Raw genomic sequence first — 25,046 nt, forward strand, 5'->3', positions numbered from 1 at the left:
GGCTGATAGATGTGTACATAAAGTCCAACGTGGATGAAAAGCTGCTCTCCACAACACAGCATGCGTACACCAAAGGCAGGTCGGTAGACACCGCATTGCATAGGGTGGTAATAAGCATAGAGAAATCCCTGGAATATAAGGAGTATGCTCTAGGAGTCTTCTTGGACATTTCCGGGGCTTTCAATAATGTTGCAACATGGGCGATTACGGATGGTCTTAATTACATTAAAGTACATCCTGCTTTAATCAGATGGATCGGCTGCATGCTAAATTGCAGAAAGATTACATCACAATGGGGATTGTATGAGGCCACGAAATCAGTCGACAGGGGCACGCCGCAGGGAGGGGTGCTATCACCTCTGCTGTGGACGCTGGTCATCAACCAACTGCTCAGGCAATTCGATGAGGGATCCGTAAAACTTACGGCTTACGCAGATGACGTTGCAATTGTCATAAGTGGAAAGTGCCTTCCAACGATTAGTTCTTTGATGGATCGGGCGCTTCGGGATATTTATACCTGGGCATCTAATGTCGGGTTGAAAGTCAATGCGGAGAAGATGGACATGGTCTTGTTTACAAAGAGGTACAAGGTCCCAAATTGGACCAGGCCTAAGTTAGGAGGGGTGACCTTACAGGAGAAATCTTGCACAAAATATCTAGGAATCATCCTAGACAGGAAGCTGTCATGGAAGTTCAACGTGGAGGAGATGGTCAAGAAGGCCTCAACGGCACTCTATGCATGTAAAAGAATGCTGGGGTGTACGTGGGGCCTATCGCCCTCTCTTTCTCATTTGGTTTTTACAGCGATTGTAAGCCCTATTCTATACTATGGAGTTCTTGTTTGATGGAAAGCCACACAAAAAACAACATACCTCAAAAAATTAGAGGGGATATGCAGACTATCGATGCTTAGCATTACGGGAGCCCTGAAAACAACCCCGACGGCTGCACTGTGTGCCATTCTGCACATTCCACCTGTAGAACTGGTAGCAAAGAACAAAGCATTAACGACCGCAACCAGGCTCGGTGCTTCGCGGCAGCTTGAGCGCCGACCATATGGCCATAGTAGTATAGCGTCATCAATCACAAGACGAACATACTACCTGATTCCCTATCTGCGCTTCGGGGGAGATCTTAAGGCCACAATAGAGGTGGACGGTTGGCGCAATGGTGCGCAAATGGGGGACGAGGCGACACATGTGTACACCGACGGTTCCAAAGTACTGGAAGGAGTAGGGTCTGTGGTATACTGCGCTGATCCGGAAATAAGCAGCTCCTACAGGCTGCCGGATTACTGTAGCGTTTTCCAAGCGGAAATATTAGCCGTAAACAAAGCAGTAGAAACCCTGGAAGAGAACAGCTTAAGCTGCAACCGTGTTAACTTTTATATTGACAGTCAACCAGCAATTAAGGCAATAGTCTAGCATAGCTCAGCATCTAAATTCTAACACGCAAGCAGTCTATGGAAAGAATCGGGACAGGGAGAAGCATACATCTATATTGGGTCCCAGAGAATAGGTGGGAATGAAAAAGCGGACGAACTAGCTAAAAAGGGCGCATCCCGTGAAGCTTGCTCCGTAGACGTCCGAATTAGATTGGGCGAGATTAAGCGAAGGCGAGAGGTGCACATGATCGACCAAGCGGGAAGAGCATGGGTTCAAGCGCGGGGCTGTAAAGTGTCGAAGATTATGTGTAGGTCTTACAACCTTAGACTAACACAGTTGCTTCTATCATTAAAAAGAGAGGACTGTAGACTCATGACGGGTATTCTGACTGGACACTGCCTTATGGCGTCACATGCCTTTAAATTAGGATTGGTCAGTGATAGCAGATGTAGGAAGTGCGTGTTGGAGGAGGAAACGATCGAGCACGTTCTGTGCTCGTGCCCTGCACTTGCCAGGCTAAGACTCCAGCTATTAGGAGTGATACAGCTGTCAGATCTAGAAGCAGCAAGTGGCTTAAGTCCTAGGAAGCTTCTAGTATTTGCCAAGAGGACGGAATTATTTTATAACATAGGTCCTGGTTTTTGATAGGGTTTTTCAGTTTGGTCGTTAAAACAAACTTCTGGTAACACTACGGACTCAATCAGTCTATGTGAGGACCTCATGGACCGGCCAGTTCAACCTAACCTAACCTAACCTTCAATATCTTCTATACCAGCCAAGTATTGGAGCAATGTTTTGTGTCGTAGAGTACAACATATGCGGCTTCCGATTGATATACTTATGTATATAAAAATATTTTGGTCAAAAACTTGTTTGCTTTTGGTTGACACTTTTACGGAAACACCTATAGGTATATACATCGATGCGAGGAACTCACTCACATGCTCCAAAAAACAGTTCATATAAATCCCATACTACTGGGTCCAACCTTAGTGCACAAAAATTGCCTGATTCTTTATACATCGCCTTACAAAATTCGTTTCCACTTCCCTTTAAATTCCCATATCCTTTGTACATATCCTCTCAATTACTCACCCCCCCCTCCCAAAGTAAAAACACAGTCAGCTACATACTCTAGATAGGTAGCTGATACTGCATTCCTGTCAAGCTGAACACACCGGCTCCTCGGCTTCAAATAATCAGGAGAAAATTATTCCGAAAGGAAATAAAATCATCTCTCGGCAAACAAAAATCACGCTCTAAAAGTTGCTTATCATAGCTGTACTGATGTATGGCTCGGAATCATGGATGGTGTCAAGAGAAGATGGAATGGCTTTTCTAGTATGTATGCGAGAAAAGGTCTCCGGGAGATTTATGGTTCTGTCCATGATGCCGACGGGGTATAATGATGATCTTTACGCAGATATGACAATAGCGCAGCGAATAAAAACCTAAAGGCTTAGCTCATGCTATGGACGAAGATGCTCCGGCCAAAAAAGTATTTCAGTCGACACCGCAGTTTAAAAACAGAGGAAAAGGCGAACTCTACTGAGTTGGGAGAAGCAGGCGGTGGGAGAGCTGAGCCCCCTTGGTGCTCCCAATTGGCGTCAGCTATCGCGATATAGGGATAGATAAGCTGGCGTGACTTGTTTCGAAACAGCCGAAATCGCTTAGGCGATTAAGCGTCTATTAATGCAATGATGATGAAAGTGGTCCGAACACTTAAATGAATCCTTTGGCACTATGTCTGGCGTTATCATGCACGCTTTTAGCCACTTTTCCCGTATGTATTATACCGCTGGGAGTCGAAAGAACTTGATTTTTGTTCATTACAATAAAATCCAGTGCCCGGATTACTTATTACGTGAACTGAGCCCTCGTCTCTTAAATGTGCCCTTTTGGTATTACGCGACACGTAAACGCATAGCTGCAATCGTAAACAAATCGTAAATGTCACAAATTTCTATTCGAACGCAAAAAGGCGTTGAGTACCATTGAAATTTACTCCTTTTTTACATTAAACGTGGTTTTATAGATAATTTTAATTAATTTAAGCTTTTATTAGATCAATTTAAAATAAAAAGGTGAAAAGTGGTAAAAAATAACTCCTTACTTACCCGCACTTGACTCTATTGTCAAAATAAACTTTTTATCGACGGTTTTCGAAATTGTCAAAAGTTTTGGTAATAGTCTAGTTGAGGGGTCGACTGCTAATACGCTACCAAAAATATCGAGAGAGGTGTCAAACGACGCGTCTTGACATCAGTATTAATAATCCGAAGGCGGAAAATAAAAATTTTAACGCGTTCAAAAGATATTAACGAAAAACCGAAAAAAGACCCGCGGGTACCTCCGAAACCGGGGGTCGGATCCATAGTATTTTTGCGCAGAACACCTTTCTGCGTTGGCGGCCTTCGGCCGCGATTATAAAAAATAACCCTGGGCTACGCCATGCCAAGTCCGGGTGTGTGGTATAACCGTGGCTACCGCCACGGTGATGCACAATTTTTTTTGGGGGTACAAACACAACAACAACCACATGGAAATCGCCAACTTCAAATGCAAATATCTCCGGACAGAAATAAAATTTTTCTTTTCCGCCATCGGATTATTGTTCTCGAGATTAATACGCGTCGTTTGACACCTCTCTCGATATTTTTGGTAGCGTATTAGCAGTCGACCCCTCAACTAGACTATTACCAAAGTTTTAATTTATTCTTGCTACAAAATTCAATTATATTATATGCTTTTTTCGGAAAACAAATTGTTTTTTTGTTTTACAAATATAGAAGGTAACATTGAATGGAATGTCAAATTTTCTATTACAATACAGCATAAATCTATTACAAACTGTTAGAAATCAAGATAACATCCTGAACATACACTATAATGCCAATATTGACAACGTAAGATTAATCACGTAATTTTTTTTTTCATACGATTGCCGTTTCGATCACGGAATACGTAATCCGGGCCGATAATTTGTACAATTGAAAAAAATGCAACTAATCTTACTAAGTAATGACAATAAAATAAACGTTAATGTACAATAATCATTAGACTGGGTCGATTTATTAACCGATATCGCGCCATCGATTTTTCGATAGGATTTGGGCTCAGGAAAAAAGTTCCACTACGCATACCAAAAGAATTAATTTTCAAGCCTGCGAAATTAAATTTTTTACTTTTTTTAGACTTTGATTTTTAAGGTTTTTTTCATGACCTACTAAAAAAATGATCATTTGATTTAAAACAAAAAATTTTTTTTTTCAAAAAACTGTTATCGACAACGTTTTTAGCGGACATTTTGGGTCGGACAGGGTATACATATGAAAATTTTTTTAGTAGGTCATGAAAAAATTCTTAAAAATCAAAGTCGAAAAAGTCAAAAAAATTTTATTTCCCAGGCTCGAAAATTATATTTTTGGGTATGCGTAGCGGAACTTTTTTTCCTGAGCTCAAATCCTATCGAAAAATCGATAGCGCGATATCGGTTAACTTTCGTCTATACAAATCGACCCACCCTAATCATAATATTATGTATTATGTTAACCTTTCGCAGCAAAATCCGCGTCACGCAAATTAAGGCGGTGACACAATGACATTTTTCATATAGATGCGTCTAACACAAGCTTATGCATTCCAATAACATCGCCACAATCAACGAAGATGTTGCGTTTGTAAATATAAAGCAACTTCAGACTTGGCAATTGAAGTTTATTACGCCTTGCCAATTCACATACAAAATTTCGCCAAGCACTGTTGAAAACATTCTCCCTATGCAACAAAAATACTTGCTAACATATTTGGTGTCGTATTCGATTCTTATATTGCAGTTTTTAATTGCGAAAAATGTTAGAAAATTTACCTACCAGTGAGAAAAATAATTTCACTTGCAAAGTGTGTCAACACCCTTAACCAAAACAAATGTCGCATTCTTCTTCTTATGCTTTGCTTGTAACAAAATTTGGGAGATTGCTACTTTTCAATATCAGATGGCGCCAGTGTCGCTCATTCTACCGTTCTACATAAAAATGAGTGCAATCTACTCATAATGCATAACTGCTTATGTGCATGAAAAACTGCTTATGTGTCGGACCTATTATGGATCGCCACTTAACGAGCAAATTTTAATATTTTAACAATTTTATAACAAAATATGAACAAAATATTCTCCAAAAATTAATTGTTATTGCATTAACTTCGAAAAAGCCCTATATGTTACATTCATTTTAGTTATCTGCACACTCGCGTACAAACACAATATACAAATAAACATACACACGCACATATATATAATACTTCTATATCAATACCTTCCTATCTTCCTAAAGTTTTGCTCATGCTTATAACTGCCTGTTAGGAAAATAAAATATGTTAGCTATTGTGGCGTAGCTGTATATGTTATTAAATTGTTGTAAGTTTCCGTGAGTTCGAAAACCGCTGAAGTTAATTCTTCTTTATTTTTTTTTTTTTAGCTGAAATTAGAAAAATGGTGATAATGCGCCAAAGTAGCAAAATTTTGCCGATAAGCGCGTTTTCTTACAATATCAAAGCAACATTTTTCGGTAAGAATATAATAATGTGCTAAAACCATTTGACAACATCAAAAACTAACCAAATTCAAACAATTGTTGAAATTGTTCTCAAAGCTAAAAAGGGACCATCAAGACCATCGAAAGCAGGCATGGTAATAGGCGACCATATTAAATAGCAAATGTCGCTAAAATTATGCAAACATTTTTCTTAACTTCCATACCCACCTTCGCCTCATCCACAAGCACAAAAGTCAAACCAGAGACAAAATCTTAAATTTTTATTTTGTGTCGATTCTTATTACCAACACATTCAAACATTTCGTCCGGCCTCGTACATATAGGCCAAAACTAACCCAACCTTAGATTTTGGCGAGGAAATCTTACTTTCCCGCCTACGTCTCATCAACAAAATCACAAACATAAGAGGAAGAACAAAAAATCGAAGTCAGACAAAATTTTAAATTTGATTTTGTGTTACTAACACATGCAAACTTTTCTTCCGGCCTCGTACAAAACAACTCCAACCTAAGAGAAAAACTGCACCTTGTCCAAAAGCAAACTTGTCATATTTCCATTTCTTTTCTTATATTTCGAAGTTTCGAATGAGGAGAAAAAACTTCTTTTTCCCTGCAAAAATCGCAAGTACTCCATGCATGCATGTATGGAGTACTCGCTATGGACCAACCGAGTACTCCAAAATTAACCACAATTCATACAAAAAATATGGTCCAATTAACATTGCGATGTCCTAGGACTGGACCATATACTCCAGCTTCGCATTACATCAGAGTAGTCCATTGGGTACCCACAGTCCAATAAACATCGTGTAGTGATTACAATCATTAAAAACGAGCAATGATCGGCTTACAATATGTTCGTGTAGAAACATGAGTTGGTCCATTGCTGCATTACAGTGGAGTATAATGGTAAGTACTCCAGTTGACCACATGATCCAACGATTTTTGCAGGGTTCTTCACCGTCTTCACCTGACCAAGAAACAAAATAACAAAAGCGAAATATTTTTGAGGTCGTTCGCACTTGCACTTGTATTAGAAAATATGCATGGTTAGTTGATAAGGTGAGTAATCAAAAATTTTAAACGCAAAATAGTCAAAAAGGGAAAAAATCGGCGGAATTTTCTATGAACTTGACATTTGCACTTTGTTAGGGTAGAATTAAAAGGGCTATAAAACTGTATACTTGAAATATTATTTCAAATTACAGAAAAAAATCCACTAAATATAATTAACAAATATAATAAGCCAAATGACATCGACTTTTCGGCTTTTGCTTATCAAAAATTCATAATTCGATATTTTAATGGGATTTTCCAAAAAAAAAAAACAAAAAAAAAAAAACAGAAAAAAAAACCTTTATTGAGACTCGAACCTGAAAGACCTGCAGTCTTAAGGGCGAATTAATGGTGACTTATAACCATAAAGCCATAACCAGATAAATCAGCTGATCGAACCTACCTTATGGAAAGGTATGTAATCGATTAATGGTGCCATACCATAACGCTAACGCCATAGCCAATCAATTGGTTTCTGATTTCTCGCCATATCCATAACCTAAAAATATTTGAGTTGGTGAATTTAATAACTTTTTTTAGATTTTCTTCATTGTTTTGGATACGTTATGACTAAGATACTTATTTTTTGTGGAATATGTTTGTAATTTTTTGCGTTTTCATCATTTTTATGAAATTTTCACGATCTTTAGGTTAAGGCACCATTAATCGATCACATTGAGATGGTTATGGATATGGGTATGGTTCCGACTATGGCGTTAGGGTTAAGGAAGTTTAATTTGGCTTTTAAACAAGTGCGGAACAGGTGCGCCAAACGTACTACAATTTACTGTTGATTTGGTGTCGTATTCGATCGTTATATTGCAGTTTTTAAAAATGTTAGAAAATTTACCAACCAGTGGGAAAAATAATTTCACTTGCAAAGTGTGCCAACACCCTTAGCCAAAGCATATGTCAAATTCTTCTTATGATTTGCTTGGAACAAAATTGGGTAGTTGGCTACTTTTCAATGTCAGATGGTGCCAGTGTTGCTCATTCTACCGTTCTCCATAAAAATACGTGCAATCTACTCATAATGCATAATGTTGAACTATCTATATGAAAAACTCCTTATGTGTCGGACCTATTATGGATCGCCCGTTAACGAGCAAATTTTCATATTTTAACAATTTTATAACAAAATATGAACAAAATATTCTCCAAAAATTAATTGTTATTGCATTAAAGCTGCATACATTTCTGCTTTCTCGGTAACCGTATCGGTAACCTTATAACAGCTGATTCGACCAACCTTATGAGAATCAATGCAAGCGGTTATTGGTGCCGCTAAAGCGGGAGTCATTGGTGCCGTATGTCGTATCGCTTTAGTAGTATCCCTAACGTAATCAGCTGTTTATCGTTACGACGGTAAAGCGCCAAATACACGACACGAACATTTCCGCGAACATTCCCGTTATGTCATGTTTCTGCGACCTTTTCTGTCGTGTATGGTGGTGTTTGCCAGTTCGCGCAAATGTTCGCCAAAAATCAAAATATTTTAATTTTTGGCGAATATTTGCGCGAACTGTTCGTGCGTGTATGGCGAAATAGCTCATAATCGTAGTAATTTCTGAACGTAACAGACGTGCGCGGAAAAGTAAAATCAACAATAAAAAATTTCTGAGTGAATTTATTGAAATGTATAAATCTTTGCCATCATTGTGGCAAGTAAAAAGCAAAGTAAAAGCAAGTAAAGAGCAATATTGCTGCAGCACAATTGTTGTCCGTATTCATCGCTGTCTGAAAGAAAACTAATGTTCGGCCAAAAGTTCGTATGGAGTATGGCCAAAGCTGCGAATAAGATTGCGGAATGTTCGCGGAAATGTTCGTGTCGTGTATTTAGCGCTTAAACCAAAAACCAATTGGCTGACTACGATACGGTTACGACCTTAAGCGCCAAATACACGACACGAACATTTCCGCGAACATTCCGCAATCTTGTTCGCAGCTTTGGCCATACACCATACGAAATTTGGCCGAACATTAGTTCTCTTTCAGACAGCGATGAATACGGACAACAATTGTGCTGCAGCAAAATTGCTCTTTACTTGCTTTTACTTTGCTTTTTACTTGCCACAATGATGGCAAAGATTTATACATTTCAATAAATTCACTCAGAAATTTTTTATTGTTGATTTTACTTTTCCGCGCACGTCTGTTCCGTTCAGAAATTACTACGATTATGAGCTATTTCGCCATACACGCACGAACAGTTCGCGCAAATATTCGCCAAAAATTAAAATATTTTGATTTTTGGCGAACATTTGCGCGAACTGGCAAACACCACCATACACGACAGAAAAGGTCGCAGAAACATGACATAACGGGAATGTTCGCGGAAATGTTCGTGTCGTGTATTTGGCGCTTTAGCGGCACCAATAATCGATTGCATTGATTCTCATAAGGTTGGTCGAATCAGCTGTTATAAGGTTACCGATACGGTTACCGATAAAGCACCAATGTCTCCAGCTTAAAGCCCCCATTACTGATATTTAGCATAGACTTGACTTGACTTGGCGTAAACTTGGCAACTTAGCCACGATTATACTCCACTTGGTGCATAAAATCTGGCATCATAGTCAGCGTTGAAATTTATTTTTAAATAAATGTCAATTTGTATGACAAAATGTCAAAATGAAATGGAATCAAACAAATGGCATTTCAAAATGTAAACGTCACTTAGAACTTACATAGAAAATCAAAATTCAACAGACTTCTAAGTCAAGTTTTGAGTAATCAGTAACATGCATTGTTCATTTAACAGAACTGTAAGTGACAGTTCGCAAGCCAAGCCAAGTCTATGCTCAGTATCAGTAATGGAGCCTTAAGCTGGAGACATTGGTGCTTTATCGGTAACTGTATCGGTAACCTTTTAACAGCTGATTCGACCAACCTAATGAGAATCAATGCAATCGATTATTGGTGCCGCTAAAGTCGTAACCGTATCGTAGCCAACCAATTGGGTTTTGGTTTACCGTCGTAACGATAAACAGCTGATTACGGTAGGGATACGGATACAGCGATACGACATACGGCACCAATGACTCCAGCTTTAACTTCGAAAAAGTCCTATGTACATTCATTTCAGTTGTTATCTGCACACTCGCGTACAAACACAATGTACAAATAAACATACACACACACATATACTAAATAGCACACTCGCGTACAAACACAATATACAAATGAACATATGTACATACACACGCATCATATACTAAATAGCTTGAAAAAAATCACCCTTTCAAGCATGCATAATGAAAAATTCACAACAACCTCTATCCGCTTTGTAAATATAGAATTGTGTTTGAATTTTCTTGCGAGAATTTCATTTAAGCATTTAAAGTTTGCATTTGCGTACTCGTTATTCTCAACTATTTTATAGAAATTGTTATTGAAGTGATTGCTTTTTTACTAAATAAAGCATACTTACCTGGCGTAGAGGTTACCGTGATCATGAAGGCGGTTCCTCCGGAGCGAGGCTTGGCCATTGCACTTGGGCTGAGTTGACCTTCGCGATTATTCCTAATGCGAATAACTCGTGCGTGAAATTTTTGGTAGCCGGGAATGGCGTTCGCGCCGTCCCGACATTGCGAATAAATTAAAAGTTAAGAAATAAAATAAATTATTGTAAGTATGGGGACAACTGTTACAAAAAGTCTTAACGGGTCAGGAATGATTATTAAATTTTTTGTGGAGTTGTGCTTTTTTTCTTTCATTTCATTTCGTTCGTTTTCTGATGAAAGAACAGTTTAGTTCTATAATAACCATAGCGGAACGATACAAGGTGGCAGCATGGTGACATACCTACAAACATAAATAAAAATTTCATGTAATTTGTTTTTGTAAATTCGATGGAGAAATGTCAAAATCGTGCTGCGCCGTAATTTGATGTATCAAATCAAATAAAAAAAGCTTAAAATCAGCTGTCCCATGCTGCCCCTTGTATCGCTGCGCCATGATAATAACATATTTGTGTGTGTTGTTTACAGATAAGCACTGTTGCCATTGACCATTTTGCATGCATGGTTATGGAAACATCAACTTTTTCCAATTTAATTTTTGATGTTGTAAAAGTCTGCAATTAATATTTAATAAATATAAATAGATAGCATATTTATAATTATTTCGAATTATTTTCACAATTTTTCAAGCTTTAATTAGGTGTTAGCGCAGAAAAGTTTACTAGGCAACTCTGTCTAGTGAGAGAGCGATCAGCTGACACGTTCTTACGGAAAAAATCAAAATTGTTTTGATTTCTACGTACGTACGGGCGTTGCCATGGCGCAACGATACAAGGTGGCAGCATGGAACAGCTGATTACAAACTTTTTTATTTGATTTGATACATCAAGTTCCGGCGCAGGACGATTTTGACATTTGTCCATCGAATTTACAAAAACAAAGTACATGGAATTTTTATTTATGTTTGTAGGTATGTCACCATGTTGCCACCTGTATCGTTCCGCTATGGGCGTTGGTCGTCGGTGAGTTTTCGTTTACATTGCACACTCATAAGATAGGTCGTGTCAGCTGACACGTTTTTGGTACGTACGTTCGTGAGTAATGCGGCAGTTACTCACGAACGTACGTACCAAAAACGTGTCAGCTGACACGACCTATCTTATGAGTGTACAATGTAAACGAAAACTCACCGACGTGTAACGCCCGTACGTACGTAGCCCGGAACGTAGAAATCAAAACAATTTAGATTTTTTCCGTAAGAACGTGTCAGCTGATCGCTCTCTCACTAGACAGAGTTGCCTAGTAAACTTTTGTGCGCCAATTTTTAACCGTTTGCAATTTTATGCAAAAACACCTAATTAAAGTTTGAAAAATTGTGAAAATAATTCGAAATAATAATGCAAAAGTGCTGATTATAAATATGTAATCTATTTATGCTTATTTAATATGTATTCCGGCCTTTTACAATATAAAAAATTAAATTGGAAAAAGTTGATGTTTCCATAAGCATGCATGCAAACTGGCCAATGGCAACAGTGCTTTGTTGTAAACAATACACACACAAATATCTTATGTACATGTACACGGACGCACACATTGATTCCTACGGGCTTAAGAGTTCGGTCAAACGTGCTTCGTACGACAAACGTCCGTACGTACGGCACACGTCGGTGGGTAATGCGGCAGTTACCCACGAACGTACGTAGAAAAAACGTGTCAGCTGACACGACCTATCTTATGAGTGTGCAATGTAAACGAAAACTCACCGACGTGCAACGCCCGTACGTACGTAGCCCGGACCGTAGAAATCAAAACAATTTTGATTTTTTCCGTAAGAACGTGTCAGCTGATCGCTCTCTCACTAGACAGAGTTTCCTAGTAAACTTTTGTGCGTTAATTTTTGACCGTTTGCAATTTTATGCAAAAAAGCCTAATTAAAGTTTGAAAAATTGTGGAAATAATTCGAAATAATTACGTAAAAGTGCTGATTATAAATATTTAATCTATTTATACTTATTTAATATGTATTCCGGCCTTTTACAATATCAAAAATTAAATTGGAAAAAGTTGATGTTTCCATAAGCATACATGCAAAATGGTCAATGGCAACAGTGCTTATCTGTAAACAATACACACACAAATATGTTATGTACATGTACACAGACGCACACATTGATTCCTACGGGCTTGAGAGTTCGGTCAAACGTGCTTCGTACGACAAACGTCCTTACGTACGGCACACGTCGGTGGGTAACTGCCGCATAACTGCCGCATAACTACCGCATAAGTGGAATCATCGACATTCGTGCTCACTGTGAATATCTGCGTATGTATGTATGAATTTACAATGTTCGCGAACGAGAAGAGAGAAAAAATAACATTAGATAAAAGGAACAAATGAACTAAAAGAACAAATCGAAGATCTAGTTCACTTGTTCAGTTGAGAGACCCGGACAAGTTCAGAACGAAACGACCCAACTCTAATTTTTTCTTTTGTACCAAACGAGAAAAAAAATGTACCAAAAGTGTTCGGATGTGAATTTGAACCAAACTAGAGCTATACTCTGCGATTGAAGCGTACAATTTATGTACATATATAAAAACATTTCTTACATAAGGAACATAAAATTAGTATTTAAAAAAAAATAACTGCTGCATTCAATGCAAAAACATTTTAGAAGAGAAAACAAAAGATTTAGATTCAGGTCGCCTACATACATATATCGCACACTAACTACAAAAAAATTTCAAAACCGGTTTTTTTCCATAAACCAATTCACAGTACACATCTCTAATCTGCTGGGCAACGCACAAAATTTGCTTGATGGTTACCTAGCAACGTGTAGTTGTGTGCGTATCGGGCGTTGTCGTGCTCACACGTATTTGTTGTCGGCTTCGCGTTGATGAAAATCAAAATTTTTAGATTTGTTCGCTTGACAGCTGGTCTATTTGATCGTGCCCGACGTCGTTGATAAGCATTAATGTGTTAGTTTTGTGAGAACGTGCAATGAGCAACTTCGCGGAAGAAAAAGATTTTACGTTTACGGTTTATTGAAACCTACGAATGCAAAGGTCAGATGGAAAAAAAAATTGCCAAAAATCAGGTAATTTTCTTAGTGGCTTAATATTAGCATCTTATTATATTAAAATTGAATAAGCTACAAAACTGCATACTCGAAAAAATTCTTAGAAGAAAGTTGAAAAATTTGTATGAAAATTCGCAAAATTTACAAGCAATAAAAAATCGTCATCCTATGACATGTTTACGTCTGCACGCTACGAATTTTCAATACAAATGGCGCTTGATGCTTTCTGTTTGTGTGGTGGCCGGGCAAACGACAATCACCCGAAACGCACACAACTACACGTTGCTATGGTAACCATCAAGCCATGGCAGAACGATACAAGGTGGCAGCATGGTGACATGCCTACAAAACATAAATAAAAATCCCATGTACTTTGTTTTTGTAAATTCGATGGACAAACGTCAAAATCGTACTGGGCCGGAAGTAAATGTATCAAATCAAATACAAAAAGTTTATAATCAGCTGTTCCATGCTGCCACCTTGTGTCGTTCCGCCATGCATCAAGCAAATTTTGTGTGTTGCCCGGCAGCTTTAAATTTCGTTGTCATTCTTTTCTTTAACTGGATAATTACCGTTATGCCAGTTTTGGTGTTGATTGTATTGCTTGCGCTCTATCAACTAAAGAGTACTATTTTTAGTTGTGTCAATGTGTTTAAGAACAAGTTAACAGTTTTTTTTACGCATAAAGTGTATTATTTTAAATTCCGACTATCTTGTTGCAAAAAACTTTTAACTTTGTTGTGTATTAATTAAAATGGTGTCTTTTTATACGTAAATAGTGAGTAAAGTTGCTTGTATTATTGTGAAGTATGCCTTTTTTTCTTTAGTTTTTATTAAATTCGAAACTGTGTTTGTTTGAAGTATATTTCTACACTTAGTTTTAAATAAATTTTGTATAGAAAATATCCTTTCTACGTTTGTGGATAAATGTGGAATCGACAATATGCCTTGCACTATTCTATAAATATTGGAAAACATTTGCGAATTTAATATATTTCTAACTGATCTTAATTCTTCCCAAAATCTGCATATATTTAAATTCTTGCATTTTTTAAGGCTCTCATGCTCTGCTAAAGCTCTAAATTAAGAATAAATTTTCTCTATTTTATCAAATGCAGATTTCGGGAACAAGTCCATAACTAAAGGCACAATACTATTTGTTTCACCACTTAAAATACTTTCTGGTGAAAGCTTTGCAGCCCACAGCAAAGTTCTATCATTCAAATTTTCTTTCTTTAATAAAGTACTACAAAACTGTTTATAAAATTGTTTAACACAGCTCTTAAGTATGTGTACGTCATGTTTTTCGAAAAGGTTGTTTGATAGAATAATATCCACATTAACACCGCTGTAAATTTCATCTGGAGTTAAGTGATTTTTGTCTGAATCAATATTTAACATCAAAATAGAACTGGAGTCTAAATAAGATTTTTTATACAATTTTTAATTTGGTAATAAGTAAAGGTATGCGAATATCTTCAGACTGCATTTCTACATTCATATTACTTAATTCATTTAAAATATAAGAAAGAAATGTAAAATATTCCTTATAAATAAAATAAAATTTTCAGATATCAGATTAATATTTTGATTACAGCATTTATGTTCAAATACGTAAAGATTGAAATAATACTTGAGTGCATCCCATTGCTCAAGAATTCTATATATGACTGCTTGTCTAGAAAGCCACCTTGTGGGGGCGTTCTTTAGTATAACACGCATAACTGTACCGAAATGTTCTGAAAGCCTGCCCTCCTAAGGGGGCTGTTACAAAAATGATAGTTTACGTCTTTTAAAACTGTATCAATTTTATTTGGAAGTACATCAGAAGTGGCCATTGAAGCTAAATTGAAAATGTGACAAACACATCCATTAACAAGCAGATGTGGAACAACTTACTTCAGCCTTGCTTGCACTCCGCTTTTTGCTCCTCATAACCGAGGAATTGTCGCCAGTGAAACCAACAATTTTTTCAAGTGGTATTGAATGGTCTTTCAAAGATTTAATAATGACATTAAAAATACCCTCCGTGCTACTATCGGTCAAAAGTATCAAATCTAAGAATCTATCAATGCACTTTTTATCAAAAATTCGAATCGAAACTGCCAAATTTTTTGATATACATATAGGTATCAGTCGTTTCATCTATTATTAGAGAGAAATAATTCTTCTGACAAAATTCAATTATGGATTTATAATTTTCTGGCGCTGTTATTTGAGTTATTATTTTCTGTGCTTTAATTCTATTGATCCAAAATTTGTTCACAATTTTAGAATCATTTATGCTATTTTTCATAAGCATATTTAAATGATCCATAATTGCAAATGATAAATTGTGCTCGGCAACAAAACAACTTAACTATATATTTTCTTCGAAAAACTTAAAATTTTTTTGTACATTCAGAGCTGCTTTGCAAATGACTTGAAGTGTAGTGCTGTATTTTGTAAAAATGTACGAAATATGTCAATGTAGTACCAACGTACTTTCGGGAAGTGAAATGTACCAAAAAAAGTACAAATGCACCATGATTATCATCACTGTGACAGCATGGTTGACATATCTGCAAACATGAATATTTCTGGTATAGTGTGAGCACGGTGGCCACACCATGATACAAGAAATGGAGGTCCACTTAACTTTTGCGCGGACAATGACAAGTTCACCAAAAACAAGCTACCAGACTGAAAAATGTTCCGAATTTTTATAATTTTGATGGACCTTATGTTAACGAATACGTCTAAATTACTTTCGTAGTTATTTTAAGCGGGAGTCGTTGGTGCCGTATGTCGTATCGCTGTAGTCGTATCCCTAACGTAATCAGCTGTTTATCCTTACGACGGTAAACCAAAAACCAAAGCTTGAGACATTGGTGCTTTATCGGTATCCTTTTAACAGCTGATTCGACCAAACTTATGAGAATCAATGCAATCGATTATTGGTGCCGCTAAGGTCGTAACCGTATCGTAGCCAACCAATTGGGTTTTGGTCTTTACCGTCGTAACGATAAACAGCTGATTACGTTAGGGATACGACTACAGCGATACGACATACGGCGCCAATGACTCCGGCTCAATTGGTTGGCTACGATACGGTTACGACCTTAGCGACCTCAGCTGTTAAAAGGTTACCGATACGGTTACCGATAAAGCACCAATGTATCCAGCTTTAAATAAAAAAGAAAAAAACAATGAGCCCCATGCCCATGATACAAAAAAGAAGGTAGTTCCGCTAAAAATTTTTTGATGCATATTTGGGGATTTTTGAGGTTTCATAATGTTTGTTGTTTTGCCAGAAGCGTTGCCATACCATTACTGTTTAAGACGAAATTGTGGGTTTTCGAAGATGGAAATTTCCTTTAGGATGAAACGCAGTGGGTCATCTGAGACAATAATAATATGCTTTAGTACGATTTATGTGCATATATATCGACTGATAATACAGTAAAACATGCAATTTTATTGAAAAATAGTGGATAATGACTCATACATTGGTTAATGACTCATAACTTTATGGCAGCTTGACCCCTCGGCAGAAAAAAATACATGAAAAATCATGTTGTTCTAGCATGGCCCTATTATCATGCCCCTACAGTAGATATTTCTCAAGGCATTTTGAGAAAAAGTGTACCTCAAAAGTCTGCACATCTATTTCAATGCTAAAAGGGCAGAGAATGTGTATAGGCGGGGCTTGCCACAAGGTGACCCCTGGTACAACGGACAAAATAACTCTCATAACTAGTGGGTAACCTGCAGAGCTACAGGGCAATGTTCTCCCTTCAAAATGGTTTAACAATTCCCCCCTCAAGCGCTACGCTTAAGTTATGCAATAAATAAAAAATGTGGACTTGTAGCCAATTTATCACCATCCAATTTTATAAAAATTACGTTTAAGTACGCTAAACTCTTTAGAAATTGCGGTGTCAGTTTATAAGGACCTCCTTGGGCAATCAATTGGCAAACGTGTATGTTTTGTTAAAATGTTCTGAGCAAACGTACGGAAACTTAAGAAGGCTATATTCCCTTGCTTTACATACTTCGATCCGTGTTTTTTCCACCAAAACAATTTTCGGGAGCTCGAAAAACTTATTAAAAACGTTCTTTTCTAGGCTGATATTTCGTATTGAAATATTTCCAAGACAGGGGTGTAATTTTTTTTTTATTTAAAATAACTATGAAGGTAATTTAGTCGTATTCGTTAATATGAAAACCATTAAAATTAGGCAAATTCGTAACATTTTTCAATCTGGTAGCTTGTTTTTGGTGAAATTGTCATTGTCCCCGCAAAAGTCAAGTGGCTAACGTCACACTAAATGGAACTACCTCCATTTTTTTGTATCATGCCCATGCCCATGGTGGAATCACCAGGTGAAGTAAATAAAAATACACAGAAAATGTACGCTATCTGAAACGGTAGTGATATATTTTCAACGGTCAGATGAGGGTAAAATTTGTACCCGCTTTGAAAAAATAGGAGTAGAAAAATAAATACCTTGCTACGAAAGCCATTACAGAAACTGTTTTTTTCATCATATCACTGCTACCTAACGCCAATGCAGAAAGGATACACAGGACCAGTGCGAATTTACATTACTTTTGGCATCGAATAAAAATAAAAAAAATAAAACTTGAACAGTGACGAGCGGTAAAATGCAATGAGTGCGTCTAAAGTAAACTGACCTCAACTTCAACTGCGGTTGAAACTTTCATCGAAAAACCGGACATCAAAGGGAGAGGTGTCATCCATTATTTGTTGAACTATAGTAACTTTGCGCACTTAAATTGTCTTCGGGTTTGAGGAAAAGTTTAACAGTCCGACTTGAAAGTGATCATAATACTTTTAAATGTGATTCCATCCCTAAAAATGCATTGATATTGCCATCTTGCCGTGTTGATTTGTCATTGAGAGTCGGAACTAAACCACGGCATCTTAATATACATATAAAAACACGTTGCACTATGTTTGAGGCCAATGGACTCCTAAACTACTGAACCGATTTTGAATTTGTTTTCCACCTCGTATGTAGTTTGATCCAACTTGAAATATAGGATAGGTAACTGGGTGACTAGGGTCTCGAGATATAGGCCAAAACGTAAACCCGGGTACCCCTATAGTGTGTTTATAGAATATGGATATCAAATGAAAGCTGTTGTTGAGTGCTTTGGTAGAGGGTAATTTTCATACCCCTGGGTGACTCGGGTCTCGAGATATAGGCCAAACCGTGGACCTGGGTACCCCTAGAGTGTGTGTATAGAATATGGATATCAAATGAAAGCTGTGGATGAGTACTTTAGCAGAGGATTATTTTCATACCCCTGGGTGACTAGGTTCTCGAGATATAGGCCAAAACGTGGGCCAGTGAATGCCTAGACAGTGTTTATACAATATGGATATCAAATGAAAGCTATTGATGAGTGCTTTAGTACAGAGTAATATATTATCCAGAGACGGACTGGGACTGGGATTAGGAATGGGACTGAGACTCGGAGTGGGACTGGGACCGGTACTGGAATAAAATACATACCACCCTCTGGGACAGGCAATAAGGGATGCAGAAGAATGAGAAGAAATTGAGAGAAGAGAAAAGAGAGAAGGAAATTGAGAAAGAGATAGAATGAGTCGAAGATGGAGATAGATGAAGCGAAAAAGACGGAGGGAGGAGTGAATAAAAGGATTAGGAAAAAGTGAAGAGAGGGGAGGGCAGAGTCAGACGGAAAAAGATTATTAAAATGCATGCATATAGGCCAAATTTAGGGCAGGACAACGTCTGCCCGGTCTTCTAGTATGTAGGTGAATTCATGATGTATTACTATTACTAATCTTACCAAGTTTTTAGTTACTAAAATATGTCAGGGGATTACTAGCCCCGCGACAGTCGGCCTAGAACCAGAAGATGCTGATCCGATCGAGCTGGATTCATAATTCTATATTATTAGTGCTGTCGGAATGGACGTGATTTCGAGCAGCTGATGTATATTTGACACATAACAAGTAGGGCTGCGATGTGTGGGAGGTTGGAAAGGACGTAATTCCAAGCCACCCGCCCAAAGTTACTGGAGCTAGTGATAAGACGTAATTTCGAGCAGCTGATGTATATTTGACACACAACAAGTAGGGCTGCGATGTGTGGGACGTTGGAAAGGACGTGATTCCAAGCCACCCGCCCAAAGTTACTGGAGCTCGTGATAAGAGTGGGAGGTTGGAAAGGACGTGATTGATTTTTAGCAACAAAGATATTATTTGATAGCTATCGATAATACAAGCAAATGCTCGTCTTCGATTTTTCCAAAAAATACTGTATCCATAATTATAACCATTTGAATTTTCTTTGTCCTTTTCCTTTTAAAGTTGAATAACAGCCGATAGGCTCCACCGATTTTGACAATTCGGTAAAAGTCTAGTTGAGGGGTCGATTGCTAATACGCAACCGACGCGTATTTACCTCAGCATTAATAATCCGAAGGCAGAAAAGAAAAATTTTAACTCGTTCAAAAGATATTAAACAAAAACCGAAAAATGACCCGCGGGTCCCCCCGAAGGCGGGAATGGTATCCATAGTATTTTTGCGCAGAACACCTTTCTGCATTGGCGGCCTTCGGCCGCGCTTATAAAAAATTACCCTGGGTGGGTCCAACACCGGTTTGGAGACCAAACTTTATCCGCGCAAAACACTTATGTTTACAATTTTTTTGTGGGTACAACTACATTACAACAACTACATGAAAATAGCCAACCTCAACTGCAAATGTCTCCCGGCAGAGGTACAATTTTTCTTTTCCGCTTCGGATTGTTGTTGTCGAGGTCAATACGCGTGTTTTGACACCTCTCTCGATATTTTTGGTAGCGTATTAGCAGTCGACCCCTCAACTAGACTTTTACCTACAATTCAAACACCAATTTGCTTGTACTTAAAAACTCTTTAAGAGCACATTTTTTATTTCTGTGAAATAAAATTCTATTTTTAAAATTGTTGGAAAAACCGTGCAAAAAAAAATTGTTCTGGAGCACATTTTTGCACGCAAGGAAAACCACATACGCAAAATTTTACTCTCCGTTGAGAAAAAAGCGCCCGCAGTATTGATGCTAGGTATTTTCATTTCCATACCTTGGACTTGAAGATTTTCCATACAGAATTTAGGTATTGAACATTTGAATATTTGTTTTCTTTGAATTTTTGTTCTGTAAAATATTTGAAAAATAAAATTTCTCGACCCCTATAATAAAAAACAAGTAAGGACGGGACTGTCTTCGGCACAGCCCTTCATGAATGGGGCTGAACAATAATCTTATCCCGTTCGTAATCTCCAAATAATCGGATGTATAAGATAAGAAATATATAGTGAAAAGATGTACATACCTAAACGATTTTTAAGATAAATATAAAATAGACAAGTAAGGAAGGTTAAGTTCGGGTGTAACCGAACATTACATACTCAGTTGAGAGTTATAGTGACAACATAAGGGAAAATAACCATGTAGGAAAATGAACCGAGGGTAACCCTGGAATGTGTTTGTATGACATGTGTATCAAATGAAAGGCATTAAAGAGTATTTTATGAGGGAGTGGGCCATAGTTCTATAGGTACGCCATTTTAAAAGGGAGTGATCCTTAGTTCCATAGGTGGACGCCTTTTCGAGATATCGCCATAAAGGTGGATCAGGGGTGACTCTAGAATGTGTCTGTACGATATGGGTATCAAATTAAAGGTATTAATGAGGGTTTTAAAATGGAGTGGTGGTAGTTGTATATGTGAAGGCGTTTTCCACATATCGACCAAAATGTAGACCAGGGTGACTCAGAACTTCATCTGTTGGATACCGCTAATTTATTTATATATGCAATACCACGAACAGTATTCCTGCCAAGATTTCAAGGGTTTTTTATTTCGCCCTGCAGAACTTTTTCATTTTCTTCTACTTAATGTGGTAGGTGTCACACCCATTTTACAAAGTTTTTTTCTAAAGTTATATTTTGCGTCAATAAACCAATCCAATTACCATGTTTCATCCCTTTTTTCGTATTTGGTATAGAATTATGACATTTTTTCATTTTTCGTAATTTTCGATATCAAAAAAGTGGGCGTGGTCATAGTCGGATTTCGGCCATTTTTTATACCAATACAAAGTGAGAACAGATAAGTACGTGGACTGAGTTTAGTAAAGATATATCGATTTTTGCTCAATTTATCGTGTTAACGGCCGAGCGGAAGGACAGACGGTCAACTGTGTATAAAAACTGGGCGTGGCAGAAAATAGTTATCTTCCTGGAATCTAAGCTCCTACCAAATTTCACAAGGATTGGTACATTTTTGTTCGACTTATGGCATTAAAAGTATCCTAGACAAATTAAATGAAAAAGGGCGGAGCCACGCCCATTTTGAAATTTTCTTTTATTTTTGTATTTTGTTGCACCATATCATTACTGGAGTTGAATGTTGACATAATTTACTTATATACTGTAAAGATATTAAATTTTTTGTTAAAATTTGACTTAAAATATTTTTTTTTTAAAGTGGGCGTGGTCGTTCTCCGATTTTGCTAATTTGCATTAGACATACATATAGTAATAGTAGTAACGTTCCTGCCAAATTTCGTTATGATATCTTCAACGACTGCCAAATTACACCTTGCAAAATTTTTAAAATACCTTCTTTTAAAAGTGGGCGGTGCCACGTCCCTTGTCAAAAATTTTACTAATTTTCCATTCTTCGTCAAAAGTTCAACTCGCCTACTAAGTTTCATCGCTTTATACATCTTTGGTAATGAATTATCGCACTTTTTCGGTTTTTCGATATCGAAAAAGTGGGCGTGGTTATAGTCCGATATTGTTCATTTTAAATAGCGATCTGGGATGAGTGCCCAGGAACCTACATACCAAATTTCATCAAGATACCTCAAAATTTACTCAAGTTATCGTGTTAACGGACGGACGAAAGGACGGACATGGCTCAAACAAATTTTTTTTCGATACTGATGATTTTGATATATGGATGTCTATATCTATCTCGATTCCTTTACACCTGTACAACCAACCGTTATCCAATCAAAGTTAATATACTCTGTGAGCTCTGCTCAACTGAGTATAAAAATCAGAGAACGTATAACTATAGAGAACCGCCAACAGAACGAATAGTTGGAAGCAGTAAACCATCAAATCGCGGGTAGGAGGGAGTTCACAATTGGGGAAATATGGCATGAAATTCGTCAATTCCATATATTTTGATATAATCACAATTTAACTATTTTTTTTTACGTTTTCAATACCTTATTTTAACGAAAAAACGCGTTTTTTGCCAATCTTCAAGTAGGTAATGTGGTGAAATAAGTACCTACCGCCAGTTTGTATTGCCGTGCGACGCCTGACGTCGTCTGGCGTTTACTACTAACTTAAGCTGGAGACATTGGTGCTTTATCGGTAACCGTGTCGGTAACCTTATAACAGCTGATTCGACCAACCTTATGAGAATAAATGCAATCGATTATTGGTGCCGCTAAGGTCGTAACCGTATCGTAGCCAACCAATTGGGTTTTTGGTTTACCGTCGTAACGATAAACAACTGATTACGTTAGGGATACGACTACAGCGATACGACATACGGCACCAATGACTCCCGCTTTAAACACAACCAACTCTGCTGTTAATTTCTTTTTTATCTGCCAAGCAGGAAATACCATGGTTCAAACCCCGGTGGCGGAATATGTAACAACCATTTTAAGAAATATTTATTCTTGATACATTTTTTATAAATTTCGCTTTTTAATTTAATTTCGTGACAATGTCAAAGAGGATAAATACAATAAGAGCCGTCACTCGTTATTTTTTTGGCATTTACTCGATGTATACTGAGAGGTAGTCGCTACTTTTTTTTTTGGGCGAGATGTTTATAAATGTCTTCTATACATTTTCGTGGGGTATTTGTGTTTATTTTTCGACTGTATTTAATTAATTTATTTAATTCTCTTTCCAAAAATCACAGTTGCGCAAGGCGCTTACACGGCATGGATAAATGCGAGACAATTAAAAATGTCCCTCTCAGAAAACATTCGGCATCAATTTTTTCAATTTCCAGCGAGATACTCGCAACAAAATAACGAGTGACAGCTCTTATTGTATTTATCCTCTTTGATAATAGGGGGACTCATGAAAGCATATAAACTTATAAGGTGTAAAATTATATCCATTTATACACGCTGTTATATGAACGCACCTAGAAATACTCTTGATAAACTTATTGTTTATCAGCTGTAATATTGCCAAACAAAAATTTTTTGATTGTTATACAAATTAAAAAATGCCAAGATTAAGTGAAAAATCAAAACTAAAACGTCTTTACTAAGATATACTTGTAAATGACTTGCTGATGTTGGAAATTTCTGATGAAAATGCCTTCTGTAATGTCTGCAAGGTTCCATTCCTTTGAGTTTACCGCGTTTACACAATGAAATGTGCGCGTAAATGTATACAAATTGTGTAAATGATTTTTCAAACAAAATTTGACAGTTCGTTTACGCACTAGATAAATTTATACGTTTACACACTTTATGAGGCATTTATACGGTTACATGAGTCCCCCTAATGTACGAAAATAAGTTTAAAATGTATTTTCTCAGCGAACGACCATTGTTTGGCGAACTATTTTTGTAGACCTTGTGAGCACAAACGGGTTGGTGTGTCCGCTACAACTAGAAGGTCACAATGTTCGTAGAACATAATTAAGTGATGTCATCGCAACAACTCGCCAAGCTAGCAAAATCAACCACCATTTAAGTTATAAGATGGATCATATAATCCCGTGACCGAAATCCGGGAATGCTTAATACATTTCTATTTTGCAAAATTTGGTAACCAAAGATTTTATAGAAGAAAGAATGGATACTGTTGTTAATATTTTCAAAATTCCTTCAAATTTACTTAGCCAAAAATATTTCATTCAAATATGAAGCAAAAAATAATATTTTTTATGTTAACTGAACGAAAAGAAGTTTTTCTTTTCTTGTTTATTATTATTCGAACCACGAACAAAAGAATTTAATCTTCAGTCGAATAAATTTCTTTAAATAAAAAAAAACAATGTGTATTCGTATATAACCGACAAAAATTATTTATCTTTTATTATTTATTCGAATATTTGATTACGATTACAGCAATCATAATTTTATATTTCTTTAAATAATGATTATATAATCATTAACTAAAGTGCTTGGACCTACGTTTACTTGATTTTTAATATGTATTTTAGTTACAAATTGTTTAAAAATCTTTATATAGAACCCGACAAGAAGTAACGTTTTTACCAAGATTCTTTTAGAAATATTGTAGGAAAAATAAGGTGAAAAATGTTTGCATGTTATTAGAATTACGTAATAACTACATATTGTAACGAATTTGCTGCAAATCTTCTTATTTGCAATCCTCTGCTAAGTTCGAATCACTAAACTGTTGAATAAATAACTCCAATATTGAATAATGGAAAAATGGCCTTTATTAAAGTAACGTAACACTTA

General features: G+C 36.9%; 1 protein-coding gene and 1 non-coding gene across 3 annotated transcripts in view; one reads left to right on the top strand and one right to left on the bottom strand.

Moving 5' to 3' along the window:
• GluRIIA (Glutamate receptor IIA) overlaps positions 1-4,184 on the bottom strand; it is a 46,057-nt gene extending 41,873 nt beyond the window's left edge. The window contains exons 1-2 of one of the 2 annotated variants that reach the window (XM_067764507.1): positions 4,086-4,184; positions 3,503-3,530 (exon numbers count right to left, since the gene is read on the bottom strand). The gene's annotated coding sequence lies outside the window, so the exon portion shown is untranslated. Of the gene's footprint in view, positions 1-3,502; positions 4,003-4,085 lie in introns of those variants that run through there. The other variant, XM_067764506.1, reaches the window with a different exon arrangement.
• A 6,234-nt stretch (positions 4,185-10,418) lies between these two features.
• On the top strand, positions 10,419-10,582 carry LOC137242939 (U1 spliceosomal RNA). The gene has a single exon (XR_010950409.1). It is a non-coding gene; the product is annotated as a U1 spliceosomal RNA (small nuclear RNA).
• The last annotated feature ends 14,464 nt before the right edge of the window (positions 10,583-25,046 follow it).

This window comes from Eurosta solidaginis, chromosome 2 (assembly GCF_040869045.1).
Source record: "Eurosta solidaginis isolate ZX-2024a chromosome 2, ASM4086904v1, whole genome shotgun sequence".
In the NCBI taxonomy this organism is placed as follows: domain Eukaryota; kingdom Metazoa; phylum Arthropoda; class Insecta; order Diptera; family Tephritidae; genus Eurosta; species Eurosta solidaginis.